The sequence below is a fragment of the Cibotium barometz genome, chromosome 40, assembly GCF_041138505.1.
Source record: "Cibotium barometz isolate CiBa-2024 chromosome 40, ASM4113850v1, whole genome shotgun sequence".
Lineage (NCBI taxonomy): Eukaryota > Viridiplantae > Streptophyta > Polypodiopsida > Cyatheales > Cibotiaceae > Cibotium > Cibotium barometz.
Window position 1 is genome coordinate 14,163,449 of NC_141085.1, and position 15,713 is coordinate 14,179,161.

Consider the following 15,713-nt stretch of genomic DNA (forward strand, 5'->3'; position numbering starts at 1 on the left):
GTTTCCTACGAGAATCCTAGGCAATGAGTTTTCACGAGGTGAGTGACACACCCCGACTGTGCATTTGTGTGCTAGGCCATGGTAAATTGGTTCCCGAGTGTGGTTGGGAAAAGCTCCATGACATTGGATTGTTCCCTGTGTTCTCTCTACGGCACAAGGGCTTCCCATACCTAGCACTGTTGCCGTGGAATAGCCCCACCGCATAGCATTAATGCATTTTGAGAGCTAGTGAATGGTTAAATTGATCAAATTTATGGTTTTTGCAAGAAAAGAGTAGATAGAAAATCTTAAAAGAACTTTGATCTTGCTGCATATTCTTGCTTTTGTTACATTCTTTTGTTTTCTTAGGAATTCTGTGTTCAGCTATTCATGTTGTCCTGAAATTGTGTTTTCTTTGATTGGGGTCCCCTAACCCCATTGGATTAGATCCCTAATACGTAGATTAGTGTCCAGGTACATAACACTTGTCGTTGCTTGGGTCTTGTTGATTCTCCTCCGAGGGATAATCTTTTATGAGCCCTCAACTCATTTATAAAGGCTTTGGGATCTAATAATAGAGTAAAAGCTCACTTGTTTATAACTATTGGCTTGCACACCATCCCACACCCATAAGTGCCCATAAGTCACGTATAACCTGTGCATACCCACACTAGGGCCGCCCTAGGCATAAACCTGCCTCAAACATACATGACAGACATTATGACTCATGAAGCCATGACACTCCTTGGCACACGAAATTTTGCAAGCGAATTTGGTCAGGGAGTAGTGACAATTGGTTGGAGGCCCTCAAGAGAAGCACAGATGCTCGCTCACAAGTTGTCATCGTTGTGAATGTACATGCAGATCCACCTCTTGGCTTCGAAGCCGAGGGGGAAGAAAATGAATAAGCAAACCTCTTGGGCCTTTGCTGTCATGGTAGCAACGAAACCCGTTTCAAATCATATGAAACCGACCGAAACTTTTACAAAATGTTTCAGAATATGAATCTCGTTTTTTATTCACCTAAAATTTTAAGGCCCAAAAACCTTACATGCCAGTTTCATACATACACATTTTCGAAGCGCATTTTTTCTTGTTGCTTGCTACTTGACTTCACACGCACGTCCTTTCCTGCCTGTCGATGACTGGTCGACCATCTTGAGAAGGACGCTTCAACCTTGGCCAAGGCCTAAATACATATTTTCATGTATATTCTAAACTTATATTTTTGCATTTTTTGTATGAAACTTTTTTTTGACATTCCTTTTTTGCTTGGTAGTGACTAGTTGACCATCTCAACAAGGACGTTTGAGCCTTGGTCATGGCCTAAATACATATTTTCATGTATATTCTATATTGAAATATATATATGCATTTTTTGTATGAAACTTTTTTGGGCCTTTCAAAAAATACGAAACTTCTGAAACCTTTTTGAAACCTGTTTCAAATCAAGCGTTTCTGAAACTCCTGGTAACTATGTTTGCCACGTGAAGGCCTCAGTGTCATGTGCACACATGGACATGGCTGGTCTTCCAAGGCTAATCCCTAATTAGGCGCAATAGATAAATAGTAGGATTAGAGCAGGAGCAGCTTTGACATGCATGAGAAGGCTTTTCTATGGTCCAAAAACCAGTCGGCCAGGTAAAAGGAGGGTTATACTTCCAGTCGGCTGCATTTATAGATTTATTGGTCCATGGAACTGGCCAACCAGTTTTGCAGGCCAATTGAGTTAGTCATCCAAAAGCCTATAAAAGGCAATGCTTGTGTTCATTGTGATTCATCTCTGTTGGATATGCTCCATCACATGCACACATGAACATCCTCTTGGTCAAGTTCAATCTCAAAGGTTGTTGTGAGCGTAAATGTAAGGAGGAGTAAAAGGATGAATGCCAAAGTCAAAGGGTAGATTCCCATCTTGATGTAAGTGATGATGTAGGGCAAGATAAGCCACATGGGATGATTGAGAGAATCAAGGGATGTGGAGATATTCGTGGAAAAGGTGGAGTGAATTAAGGAGATGATTATGGGATGAATCTGGTCACATTTCATGGCTATTTAAGAGCCTCAAGCTAATGAGAATGTAAGCTGTTTTGTGTCTATCTTATGTCCTCTTTATAGTGATTTTAATTAACTTGTAATTAAGTTAATTACGTCATAATGGGTGTGTTTATCTTTGATCCTCCCTAGATCTTCATTCCCACTTGGTATCAAAGCTCAAGCGTTCTTTTAGGGTTTACTTTTTAGCATTTTGTGGTTTTTAGGGTTTCTCGAAATTCTAGATTTTCAGGGTGTGTGCTACACCTATCAGTACCATATCTACCGCACCTCTTCACAAGTCACAGCATCATCTCCACAAGTTGTCCGCCGCCACAACCTGTACGTTGTTTGCTACAGCCGCCCATTCCCTGTACGTATAGCCCCCCATGGTACCATCTTCAGGACGTTTTCACTCTTCGATTACTACCCGTGTAAGCCTCAGCCTTTTAAGCTTCAAGGTTTATCAAAGCCTTAATATAAGGCTTATGAAAGCCTTTGTTTAAGGCTTATCAAAGCCTTGATAAAAGGCTTGATAGCCCGTGCAACAGACCTGTGCGCAAAAAGAAGGTACGAGAGGAGAGAAAGAGCTCATTTACAATGCGCATATAGTAGGCTCCAGCCATGAGCTGAAGGGGGAGAGAGAGAAGAAGCGGATCTCCTCTTTGGCCTGCAAATATCCGATCGGTGCACTGAGAAGAAAACGGCCACCCTTGCCAGCTAATTTTTATCAAAAATATTTTTTTCAATGGTGTAAATTGTCCTTTCACAAGGGGTGTTTCACATGGGTGGTGAAAACTCTTGTGCATATGGGTTTAATAAGCAAGTTTTCAAGGTCATCATCTACCAGGACTCCATTAGCATGAAAGTCGTCATCGACGTTGATGGTAGCATCATCAAGGAAATCTTCATAAAATGGAACTTTCGGTATCTTTGTTATTTTATGATTGAATTGTAATGTAATTTCATGGTAAACTCCTCTTATAATGATGAAGAGGTATCATGGGCTTTTTAAAAGTCATGTAATGCTCTCCATTGCCAATATGTAAAATCACCTCTAACCACCGATGATGTAGGTTATGTGATATGTCTATGTCCACATTGTCTCTCACTTGGCCATGTAGCCCTCAAAGGGGAGATTGATGGGAGTGTTGGGTCTCCATGCCCAACTCATGATAATGCACATGAGGCACTATGTTTTCATGGAGTTATGATGGGGCTTTGGAGGGATACACTATGCCTAGAAAATACATGCATTTTATTTCATGTAGAGCTATGCTCATAGGAGCTATGCTTGCTGTTGCATCATGTTTTCATTTTCATGTTCCATGTATGGATGCTGTTGCATCATGTTTTCATTTTCATGTTCCATGTATGGATCAAGGAGGGTGTTGGATATGCTCCATCACATGCACACATGAACATCCTCTTGGTCAAGTTCAATCTCAAAGGTTATTGTGAGCTTAAATGTAAGGAGTAAACGGATGAATGCCAAAGTCAAAGGGTAGATTTCCATCTTGATGTAAGTGATGATGTAGGCAAGATAAGCCACATGGGATGATTGAGAGAATCAAGGGATGTGGAGATATTCATGGAAAAGGTAGAGTGAATCAAGGAGATGATTATGGGATGAATCTGGCCACATTTGATGTATCATTTCATGGCTATTTAAGAGCCTCAAGCTAATGAGAATGTAAGCCGTTTTGTGTCTATCTTATGTCCTCTTTATAGTGATTTTAATTAACTTGTAATTAAGTTAATTACATCATAATGGGTGTGTTTATCTTTGATGCTCCCTAGATCTTCATTCCCACAATCTCCCCCCATATGGGGAATGTCATAGATAGGTTTTATGTTTCCTCTTTTGGAAGGCCAAAGAGCACAGAATCTATACAGCTTTTTGTACCATATGAATATACTGAATACACAGCCATCTCTCTCTCTCTCTCTCTCTCTCTCTCTCTCTCTCTCTCTCTCTCTCTCTCTCTCTCTATTTGCATTTTGCATCAAGATGTTCCTATCTCAGTGTTTAGGGCTGAAAGAAGACATAGAGCTTCCGCACATGTAACATTAGTATTAGAGCTTTAGGCTGATTTTGAGATAGTGTTGTGCCACATGCACTTTGCACTGCAGTGCATGGTGACAAGATGGCTCATCATCATCAGTGCAACATTGCACATTCCTTTAGGATGATAATTGTCATACGTCGTGATCCCATTGTAATCCTAAGTCCAAGATAAGTTAGGCACGAGCTACGTAGGTCATTCCTTAGCCTTAAACAGTGTGTCAATCAGTCCAAGTCCCTTAGCCCACTTGAAGAGATGCATTCATGCATGTAGAGTTAGTAGAAGCCTTAGGGTCTGCATCAGCTCATGGTTGCATTTTGCATATCATTCATCCCATAGGCACATAAGACCACATAGATCATGGTAGAAGTATCAGAATATTACTCAATATTATTCCAGTATTTTTTCCATAATTTATAGCATTTAATTGGTATTTTTACCTTATTTATCTATTTATCCAAGACATGATGTCATGAGAATATATTTTAAGTCCTCTAGAAAAATATTATTTATCCCCTCTTGAGTAATTTGGGGACGCCTAGATTACTCTTGCGTCATGCCGGCTAGGTTAATATCGTGGGTGATACCACTATAAATATTAATACGTGCGGTATATGACGTATGTTTGAGGCCACCTATGATTATTTCAGTTAGGTTTGTATGGCAGGGTGATTCCTGGGGTACTTACGCCTGGTAGTCATGAGTTGGTGATGATTTGTGCTTGTTTAATATTTGTGGGATTAATTTAATAATTAATTAGGCTTATATTTTCAGGTGATGAAGACTATGGAAATTGAAGAGTTTACTTTGGAAGAAATGTCTTGGTTCATCACATTTCATTTTTGGCAAGCATAGTAGCTTGTAGCCTTATCAAATGATTTTTCCATTTTGAACTTTAGGAAAGATATATTTATTTATGTGAAATTTATTAAAGCCTATGGCTTTACCCTAGTCCCAATTTGACACTCTATTTTTGTTAAAGAAGAGTGCCGTGCTCTCTAAAAGGCACATCTTGTATATTTTGGGGACTATGGCCTAATTTTGGTGAAAAAAAGAAAGCTAATAAAGAAATACTCTTGTGTGGAGAGAGGCCACGCACAAGAGGGGGGAAGATTGCACCCAATATGGTCTTTTTGGAGCTAAGTATTTTTGTTTAAGTGTTTAATTTTTCAGTTGATTTGATTTAGTTGAAGCTTACAAGCAATGGTTTTTATGATTGAATTAATTCTCTACTTTTCCACAATCAATTCCTAGAATAAGATTCCGGTTGCAGTGGTATCAGAGCTTGGGCTAGGAGATTTGTGGAGAAGGTAGGAAAGGGCTTCAACTTCTCAAAAATCAAGAAAGTGCAGGAATTTATCCAGTGGACAGAAGGGTGTTTTGTAGGTCTTTACCCAAAGGTCAAAGATTCAAAACTAGATCTACTCTCAAACCCACTCACCACCCTGCAAAACCATCCTCTCTATCAAAAAGTGGTTTTTCCAAATACTCAGTGAAATCAAAATCTGACCGTATGGATGAAATCCTCATAGCCAAAAACCTCACGGGTATCTCTCAGAAATCAGAAAGCTTCAAGGATAAGTAAATCTATAATGGACGGAGCAGGTAAATCTGTGTAAAAGCCATGCAAAATTCTCAAAAAAAGAAAGCCAAGGAGAAGCGCACGGCGGCAGCCTGCCGGCGCAAAACGACGTGTGGAGAAGAAAAAAAAATACCACAAGCTTAAGTCCATAAGCTAATCAAGCTTAATCCTTGTTAATCTTAATCAAGCTTACTTTTCCCAATCCCCATACAAGTCACATCACTTTTTGAACCTCTACTTTTTCCTATTTTCAAATTTGAAGAGAAATTTCAAAGGTTTCCAATTCTGAAAATTTCTGGGTGCAGAAAAGTGATTTACAGGTTTTAAAAAGTTTGAAAATTGCCTAGAAAAGGCCAGAAAATTCCGAAATCGCTTCTGAAAAATTTTGAAAAATTTAAGAAAATATTACAGAGTTTGGGCAAGGTTTATAGGATTGTTTCAGCAGGTTTCAAAGTGCAGAAAAATTATTTGATCAACAATTCGACTAGCCCAAGACTCTTGAATCACGCGGAATCGTTCGGGATTTGTTTGAGGCGACGAGAACTCAAATTCAGCCATTGAACAGCGTTTTTTCAAAAGAGATTAAAGCACATGAGGGTACTTCTTCTAAACCATTTACTAAATCTTTTTATGCTTCAAAGAAGATGTATAAACCAGATTATGACAAAGGCAAGGACGAGGCTAAAGGCAACATGAGTACCAATAAGAGAGTCAATGGTGGCAAACCGAAGACATCTCCTATCAAATGTTTCAAGTGCCACAAAGAAGGTCACATAGCACCGAATTGTCCAGAGCGTACCAAGAATTCAACACCAGCAGCAGCAGCAGCTCGAGTCAACATGATTGAAGAAGACGACAATGAAGAAGAATCATTCGAGCAAGAGGGTAATTTCGATCCAGATTACTCAGAATAAGAAGGTAAACCTCATATTCATTCTTTGCTTAAAATAAAAGGAACGATAAATGGACATGAAGTTCTTATTTTGCATGATGATGGTAGTACACATGATTTCATTTCTGAAAAGGTACTTAGAGCACTAAATCTTCATTCTTCACCTACGCATTATAAAGTCAAAGCAGCATTTACTTGAACAAAGTATAATTGCATGCAAGAGGTGAAAGATTTGGATTTATGCATCAAACCTTTAACAGAAAAGAGGGATTTCTTAGTTGCACCTTTACAAGGGGTAGATATAATTTTGGGTATGCCTTGGAGACACAAATACAATCCTATTATAGACTATGACACTCATAGCATTTCTCTAAGGAAGGACAATGAAAATATTATCCTCCAGTGTCAAGTCAAAGGAGAAATGAGTCCTTTGTTGAGTCACACTCATGCAAAGAGAGCTCTAAGAAAAAGAGACAAGACTTACATGGTATGGGTTAACCAGCTTGATGCTGAGTTGGACACATCCAAAAGACCAAAGTTTGATCTTTTTATCTCCAAATTTAGTGACTGTTTCATGGAAGATCTGCCTCCAGGATTACCTAAGTCTAGGCCTGAGGATCATAGTATTGACTTATTGCCTGGAAATTCCCCGCCTTGTAAAGCTCCCTATAGAGTCAACAATTTAGAGCAAAAAGAAATCCAAAGCCAAATAGAAGACTTGCTAGAGAGAGGCCTTATTCGACCTAGTAGTTCACCTTTTGGAGCTCCAGTACTTCTTGTTAAGAAGAAGAACGGAACTTACCGAATGTGTGTAGACTATCGTGCATTGAATAAGATTACTGTCAAGAACAGATATCCTATTCCTAGGGTAGATGATCTTCTTGATAAGCTTAGAGGATCAAAGGTCTTTAGCAAGATTGACCTAAAGTCTGGGTATCATCAAGTTCGTATGACTCAATCTGACATTTTCAAGACAGCTTTTAGAACCCAAACTGGTCATTATGAGTTTTTGGTTATGCCATTTGGTTTGACCAATGCTCCAGCTACTTTCAGCCGTATGATGAATTGCATATTCCTTAAGTTTCAAAGTTTTGTTATAGTGTTCTTTGATGACATTCTTGTTTTCAGCAAGGATCGACAAGAACATGAACAACACTTGAAACAAGTATTCAACCTTTTGAGAGAAAATGAATTGTATGTCAATCCTGAAAAGAGTTCTTTCTTTCAAGAGGAGATTGAATACTTAGGTCATATAGTGTCGACCGAAGGGATTCGTGTAGATCCTAAGAAAATTGAGTGTATTGCTTCTTGGCCTACGCCTAGAAACATACATGATCTTAGATCTTTTCTTGGCTTATGTAGTTATTATAGAAAGTTCGTCAAGAATTTTGCTTGTATTGCTCATCCTTTGACTGAACTCCTTGAGAAAGCTACAAATTTCAATTGGACTGAAAAGCAAGATAAATCTTTTGCAACACTCAACAATGCTTTAACACAAGCACCAGTTCTAACACTACCTGATTTTCAAAGACCATTCTTTATAGTAGTGACTGATGCTTGGCAAAGGATTTGGAGCTGTTCTTATGTAAGACAACCATCCTATTGCTTATCAAAGTAGAAAGCTTAAGCCTGCAGAGCAAAATTATAGCACTTATGATAAGGAATTAGCAGCAGTAGTGCATGCTTTGAAAATCTGGAAGCATTACCTAATGGGCTCTGAATTTCTTATCAAGACAGACCAACAAAGCATTAGGCATTTGCTTACGCAACCTCTTATTTCAGATAGGCATATCAAATGGGCAGCTTTCATTCAAAGTTTCCAACCTATGATTCAATATCAACCTGGAAAAGAAAATGTTGTTGCCGAGGCTTTGAGTCGAAGACCAAATATCAACAACATTTCCATTATTGAAAGTGAACCATTTGTACTTATGAAAGAAACTTACGAAGTTGATCCATATTTTTCTCAAATATGGATCAAATTGCGTGAAAACAATTGGACACCTCACGAAAGTTATTCTCATAATGATGGCTATCTTTTCTTTGAGAAAAGATTGTGTGTTACTCAACCTTATAGACAGCTTGTCTTGGAAGAGATGCACCAACCACCATTTGTGGGACATAGAGGAGTTTCCGCAACACTTCAAGTAGTTTCTCGAGAATTCTATTGGCCTCATTTGAAGAATGATGTAGCTAAGTTTGTAGCTAAATGTAACATTTGCCAAACAATCAAAAGCTACAAAGGCAAAGCTTTAGGATTGCTTATGCCTCTACCTATTCCTGATAGACCATGGGAACAAGTGTCTATGGATTTCATTACTGGCTTCCCTACTACTTCCAGTTACCATGACATGATTTGGACAATAGTGGACAGATTTAGTAAGCAAGCCTATTTCATTCCATGTAAAAAGACACTAACTTCTCAGCAAGCCGCGAACATATTTGTTAAGCAAATTTTTGTTCATCATGGACTACCCAAAGTGATAGTTTCTGATAGAGATTCTAAATTTTGTAGTCACTTTTGGGTTGCTCTTTTCTCAAACTTAGGCACTAAGTTAGATTTTTTCACGGCTTTCCATCCGGAATCGAATGGACAAACCGAAGTTACAAATAGCACTATCTTAGATATGCTTAGAGCCTATGTTTCCCAGCAACCTAGTGCATGGGATAAGTACATACACCTACTCCAATTTGCTTATAATAATACTCCTCATACTGCTACTAGTCGAGCACCATTTGAGATCATCTATGGTAGAGCTTTGCCTATTCCGGCTACTAGACTCTCTCATAAGATTGAAGCTGCCGACCAATATGTTAGAGACTTTGATCGCATTCTATCTGAAGTGCGTGATTGTATTGCAAGAGCTCAAGAGAAGTATACAACTCAAGCAAATAGGAAGCGCAAAGATTTTTCATTTCAAGAAGGTGATTATGTACTTTTGAGAATTGAAAAACGTCGATTAAAGAGTGTGGACAAATTCCCTGCAGTGAAGCTAGCGCCTAGATATTATGGGCCATTTAAAATCCTTCAAAAGATTAATGATGTGGCCTATAGACTAAAGCTTCCATCTAATTGGAATATCCACAATTCTTTTCATATCCATCTCTTGAAACCTTTTCGAGGAACACTTCCTACTCACCCAACATATGAGGAACCACCTCTTATTGAAGGAGAGAAAGAAGTACTAGTTCCTGATGCTATCATTGACCAAGAGATAATAACAACAAGAACAGGTAATCAATACCTCAAGTATCTTTTGACTTTCAAGAATCATCCACAAGAAGATGCTAAATGGATGCCTGAGAAATTTTTCCGAGTTTACCCTGAAATTCTTCATTCTTTTCAAACCCAGCAAATCCGCAATTGAGGACAATTGCAAACTCAAGCAAGAGGGATGTCATGAGAATATATTTTAAGTCCTCTAGAAAAATATTATTTATCCCCTCTTGAGTAATTTGGGGATGCCTAGATTACTCTTGCGTCGTGCCGGCTAGGTTAATATCGTGGGTGATACCACTATAAATATTAATACGTGCGATATATGACGTATGTTTGAGGCCACCTATGATTATTTCAGTTAGGTTTGTATGGCAGGGTGATTCCTGGGGTACTTACGCCTGGTAGTCATGAGTTGGTGATGATTTGTGCCTGTTTAATATTTGTGGGATTAATTTAATAATTAATTGGGCTTATATTTTCAGGTGATGAAGACTATGGAAATTGAAGAGTTTACTTTGGAAGAAATGTCTTGGTTCATCACATTTCATTTTTGGCAAGCATAGTAGCTTGTAGCCTTATCAAATGATTTTTCCATTTTGAACTTTAGGAAAGATATATTTATTTATGTGGAATTTATTAAAGCCTATGGCTTTACCCTAGTCCCAATTTGACACTCTATTTTTGTTAAAGAAGAGTGCCGTGCTCTCTAAAAAGCACATCTTGTATATTTTGGGGGCTATGGCCTAATTTTGGTGAAAAAAAGAAAGCTAATAAAGAAATACTCTTGTGTGGGGAGAGGCCACGCACAAGAGGGGGAAGATTGCACCCAATATGGTCTTTTTGGAGCTAAGTATTTTTGTTTAAGTGTTTAATTTTTCAATTGATTTGATTTAGTTGAAGCTTACAAGCAATGGTTTTTATGATTGAATTAATTCTCTACTTTTCCACAATCAATTCCTAGAATAAGATTCTGGTTGCACATGATGCAGTCGGCCAGCTCTGTAGCCAGTCGACCAACATCAAAAGCCCATATGAATAGTTGAGCATTTCATCATTCATTCATTCATATCGTATTCAGCCAACAAGACGTCAACGCTTGGAGCCTTCAGCACAAGGAGCATAAGCGATTGGAGCATTCAGCATATCAGCCCATCAGCGTTTCATCCATCAACATAAAGGAGCATCAACGCTTGAGTATTCAACCTTTCATTCATCAAAACACAACATCTACAGCATTCAGCCCTATAGATCACCTTGTGTTTTCAGCATACATACAGTTTTCAACATCCTTATCTTCATCGTTTTGCTACAGCACTTTGGTGAAGGTAAAACTTAGCGTTCATATTCATTTTCAGCATTCATACATAGCCTAGAACAGTCCCAATCAGCCCCTTCTCTCAGCCTCAAAATTGTAGCCTTCCTACATCCATTGGGAAGAGTGCATAGGCTCGAGATTGGTCATCATTGGTGCTTCTACAGCCGTGTATAGTTCAGGCTGTTGAAATATACAAGTGAATAGGGTGTGTGTGGGAACAAGCTCTTGGATAGAGGCTGTAAAAGAGGAGATGTAATTGTGAAAGAACCTATGAAAAGGTTAGAAGAATCTACTGGGAGAGAATAATGGGTAGCATGAGGGAATTTAGGAGTGTGGAGATATTCTGGGAGATATTCAGGGAAAAGAGAAGAGGTGGAGAGAATCAGGCAAAAGGTGGAGATATTCTAGGAGTGAATCATGGAGAAATCAATAGGATTTGATGCTTGATGTAAACTCTATAAATTGAGGCATAGCCCTAATGAGAATTTGCTGGTTTTTGAGTATCCATGCCTACATTAATCTATTTGCTAATTATTCACTAATTACGTATTAATCACTTGCTAATCACTTTATTAATTATGTTGATTCTAGTGTTTGATCCACCATAGCTCATCATTATGCTCAAATTTCAACATGGTATCAGAGCCATGCCTAGAATCAACCAGGTTTATGACCCCATTAGTTGATTAATCAAGATTAGTAGGTAATTAGCAAAAAATCAAGTTTTTTAGTGCGTTTTCACTTCTCCCCTTAACCCCGAGCCAGTGGAGGACTCCATTCTCCATGCACAGTCAACATTAGGTCTTGCCCTTTTAATACAAGCTAGCCTACACACCTAGCTACAAGCTCATCAAACGGCACAGCAAAATGCGAAAGCGTTGAGGAGAAATCGACGTTTTTTTCAGCGCAGTTTTTTCTGACAGTTTTGCATATCTTGTGCTCATCAAGCCAAATTGCTTCAATTCCTCCTAGCCCAAGGGGTAATCAAGCATGCTCTACAAGCTGGTGAAGACAGAAATCAATTTCATCAAGTCTACAGTGAGATCCAAGCTCTTCATCAAATCTGCAGGTGACTTTGGTAAAACAGAGATTAAGCTTTCAATATTTGGTCAAATCTTTTGTCAGATCTGGACTCCCCGCATACTCTGTTTTTTGCACACAAAACAGAGCATTAATTCACTAATCAATGATTAATCAGTGCTAATCACTGTACTTTGGTGCAATTGAGGGTTCAAATTAACCATTAGGTATTTGATACAGATCCCTATAACTTCAGATTTCAAATCGGAGTTGGTTTGATACTCCAACCATCCCGTACAAATTGGTTACCCTTGATTTAATGTAATTTCTGGAAAAATTGGTTACCCTTGATTTAATGTAATTTCTGGGAAAATTGTGCTGATAAAATTGTGAAAATCATCATTTTGCATTTAACCCTTGGTTAATGCCTGTAAATCTCACTCAAATTCAAGATTATTCACAGCCAGAGTTGCATTTGGGAATGTGCATAAGAATGAATGCTATACGCATTATATATTGGGCACATTTTATCAGTGTAAAAATGAGAACAGACACTGCCCTTGTCCAGATTAAGGCAAGAGGTAAGACCTCCCGCATAATTTTGGGTTTGCATTGCATAATGACACAAGACAAACATAAAAAGCCCAAAGGAACTGTCAGTAAAACATTTAAAAATGTTGCTTACATGGAGCAAAATGACCTGACGGACGAGCTCATGGCCCCAGCCATGAAAGAAGAAGAATATCTCTTCCCAAGAAGAGGATCCACACCAAGAAGAAAAGCTGAAGGAAGACATGGACACAAGAAGAGAAGCTGTCCCAAGAAGACTGAAAGAAGAGACGGACGCGTGGAGAGAAGCTGCCACGACAAGAAGACTGAAGATAAGAGAAGATGTGAGGCTCCAAAGAGTGAGGAGCCATGTGAAAATCTCTGAGAGAGAGAGAGAGAGAGACTCCACAACCCAATGTAACCTGCCCCAACAAAGTAAAACCACCTCTGAGCCACCGATGATGTAGGCCACGTGGTAGATGTATGTGTGAGCACTTTAGTCAAGGTCGCAGGCACTTATAGTAGCCTTGGACACATAGAGAGAGAGAGTGTCAAGGACTATGGAGTTTAGGGACTTGAGGCACTGGTCGCGGACTGTCAAGTAAGAAAGAAACTTGATACAGGGTCCAGGTGTGCTGAGATAACTTGAGGGGAGGAGTAGACACTGGTCGCGGACTACCGAGTAAAGGGAGGCAAACTTGGTATAGGGTCTAGGTGTACTAGGAGTATTCACTTGAGGGGAGGTGTTGAAATATACAAGTGAATAGGGTGTGTGTGGGAACAAGCTCTTGGATAGAGGCTGTAAAAGAGGAGATGTAATTGTGAAAGAACCTGTGAAAAGGTTAGAAGAATCTACTGGGAGAGAATAATGGGTAGCATGAGGGAATTTAGGAGTGTGGAGATATTCTGGGAGATATTCAGGGAAAAGAGAAGAGGTGGAGAGAATCAGGCAAAAGGTGGAGATATTCTGGGAGTGAATCATGGAGAAATCAATGGGATTTGATGCTTGATGTAAACTCTATAAATTGAGGCATAGCCCTAATGAGAATTTGCTGGTTTTTGAGTATCCATGCCTACATTAATCTATTTGCTAATTATTCACTAATTACATCTTAATCACTTACTAATCACTTTGTTAATTATGTTGATTCTAGTGTTTGATCCACCATAGCTCATCATTATGCTCAAATTTCAACACAGGCTGACTCTTGGTCGTTCGAGATCTTGCGTTCAGCTTATTGTCAGTCCACAGTTAGTCTCTTCAAAGTAATAAAGCAAATACTATTCCGGTAACGGGATAGGAGGCCCTTCAGTGGGTGATTTGGGACCCCATACGGTGTACAGTCTCTCTCTCTCTCTCTCTCTCTCTCTCTCTATCTCTTAAAGTTTGAAGTTATAAAAGTGGATTACTAAACTCGCAAAACTCAGGATACAAAAAGGCGATGTAAGCATTTGTGTGACAGGATCCTTAATTATGAATACTTTCACTACATTACTCCAAGCCCTTGAATGATACTCATTTGAACTCTGAAATAAAGGAGCCTTTGGTCGTGTTTTTCTTCTTTTTTGACGAGATTGGTGTATCCATCTGTCGATGCTAACAAAACGACAGAAGCATTTTCTGAAATCATTGAGTCAGTTAAGGACCGCTGGACCAAAGCACAGGAAGCTTATAGCAAACAGGCAAATAAGTCTAGACGAGATGTCCACTTCAAGAAAGGGATTGGGTCTATTTGCGCATCAAGAAACTGAAATTGAAACAAGTGGGCAAAGGTTGTCCCAAGCTTTCATTCCGTAGTTTTGGACCTTTCCCGATAGTTAAAAAGATAAGTGATGTCTCCATGAAGTTGAAGTTGCCTAACAATTGGACAATGCATGATGTTTTCCATGTTTCTTGGCTAAAACCATATGTTGGACCAAAAGTGCTTGATGTTTCAGATGAACAACCACCAAAAGTGGTAGACAAAGCAGAAGTCATCGAGCCTGAGCAAATCCTTCTTCATCATTGAAAGCATGGTTCCGGTCGACGGATATGTCAGTTCTATACGAAGTTCCGAGATCGAGGTACCCACACGAAGCCGTTTGGCTAGACGAGGAGTTCTTTCAAGAGTACCCCCAGTTGTTAGCGGACTACTTGGAAGCCATGAACGTGTCGCCAAGCTAAGTAGGAGGGAATGTCACATGCACTCTGCGCATTGTACTGCATGGTGACAAGATGGCTCATCATCATTAGTGCAACATTGTACATTATTAGTACCCTTTAGGATGATAATTGTCGTACGTCATGACCCCATTGTAATACTCAGTCTAGGATAAGTTAGGCACGAGCTACGTAGGTCATTCCTTAGCCTTAGACAGTCAGTCAGTCAGCCCAAGTCCCTTAGCCCACTTGTAGAGATGCATTCATGCATGTAGAATCAGTAGAAGCCTTAGGGTTTGCATCAGCTCATGGTTGCATTTTGCATATCATTCATCCCATAAGCACATAAGACCACATAGACCATGGCAGAAGCATCATAATATTACTCAGTATTATTCCAGTATTTTTCCCATAATTTATAGCATTTAATTGGCATTTTTATCTTATTTATCCATTTATCTAGGACATGATGCAGTCAGCCAGCTTTGTAGTCAGCCGACCAGCATCAAAAGCCCATATGAATAGTTGAGCATTTGACCATTCATTCATTCATATCATATTCAGCCAACAAGACCTCAACTTCATCAGCACAAGGAGCATAAGCGATTGGAGCATTCAGCATATTAGCCCCATCAGCATTTTATCCATCAGCATATAGGAGCATCAACGCTTGAGCATTCAGCCTTTCATTCATTAAAACGCAACATCTACATCATTCAGCCCTACAGATCACCTTGCGTTTTCAGCATACATACAGATTTCAACATCCTTATCTTCATCGTTTTGCTACAACACTTTGGTGAAGGTAAAACTTAGCATTCATATTCATTTTCAACATTCATACATAGCCTAGAACAGTCCCAATCAGCCCCTTCTCTCAGCCTTAGAATTGCAACCTTCCTACATCCATTGCATA

At 39.1% G+C, this 15,713-nt stretch overlaps 1 protein-coding gene across 1 annotated transcript in view; it reads left to right on the top strand.

Annotated features, from left to right (window-relative positions):
- Window positions 1–4,987, top strand: part of LOC147615229 (pentatricopeptide repeat-containing protein At4g13650-like) — a 45,979-nt gene extending 40,992 nt beyond the window's left edge. Inside the window, exon 3 of the mRNA XM_086779280.1 lies at window positions 4,854–4,987. The gene's annotated coding sequence lies outside the window, so the exon portion shown is untranslated. The remainder of the gene's footprint in view (window positions 1–4,853) is intronic.
- The last annotated feature ends 10,726 nt before the right edge of the window (window positions 4,988–15,713 follow it).